Source organism: Seriola lalandi, unplaced genomic scaffold, assembly GCF_002814215.2.
Source record: "Seriola lalandi dorsalis isolate HSWRI2012SDOR001 ecotype SW California unplaced genomic scaffold, Sedor1 jcf7180001960466, whole genome shotgun sequence".
NCBI lineage: Eukaryota > Metazoa > Chordata > Actinopteri > Carangiformes > Carangidae > Seriola > Seriola lalandi.
The window spans coordinates 1-708 of NW_019431135.1; the positions used below are offsets into that span (position 1 = coordinate 1).

Genomic DNA, 708 nt, shown 5'->3' on the forward strand with positions numbered 1-708 from the left:
CCTGTGTGTGTGTATGTACCTGTGTGTGTGTGTGTGTGTACCTGTGTGTGTGTATGTACCTGTGTGTGTTTATGTACCTGTGTGTGTGTGTACTTGTGTGTGTGTATGTACCTGTGTGTGTGTTTATGTGTGTGTGTATGTACCTGTGTGTATTTATGTACCTGTGTGTGTGTGTGTACCTGTGTGTGTGTGTACTTGTGTGTGTGTATGTACCTGTGTGTGTGTTTATGTGTGTGTGTATGTACCTGTGTGTATTTATGTACCTGTGTGTGTTTATGTACCTGTGTGTGTGTTTATGTGTGTGTGTGTATGTACCTGTGTGTGTGTGTGTGTGTGTGTGTGTACCTGTGTGTGTGTGGTCCCAGATGTAGCTGTTGAGGATTTCCCCAAGCACGTAGAAGACACAGATCACCACCGTCATGGCGCTGAAGAAGACGACTCGAGCCAGCGGGGTGATGCGCTCCAGCACCGGGTACACCCACACACCTGTCACCTGGTGCACCCAGCACGTCCTGGGTGGGCGGGGCCACACAAAGTTCAGGTTCAAGTCTTTTAAACCACCTGCACCAACCTACACCTTCATTATCTCATATTACATGAAGCTACACCATGACGTGTGTGTGTGTGTGTGTGTATGTGTGTGTGTGTGTGAAACAGGAAACATCAGGTACCAGAGGATGTATCCCACGCCGAAGCAGCACACCGCCG

The 708-nt window shown here is 48.7% G+C and overlaps 1 long non-coding RNA gene across 1 annotated transcript; it reads right to left on the minus strand.

The window, feature by feature from the left end:
- Positions 1–354: 354 nt before the first annotated feature.
- On the minus strand, positions 355–708 carry LOC147820390 (uncharacterized). The gene is made up of 2 exons (XR_015438085.1): positions 672–708; positions 355–512 (listed from the first exon to the last, which is right to left on the minus strand). It is a non-coding gene; the product is annotated as an uncharacterized LOC147820390 (long non-coding RNA).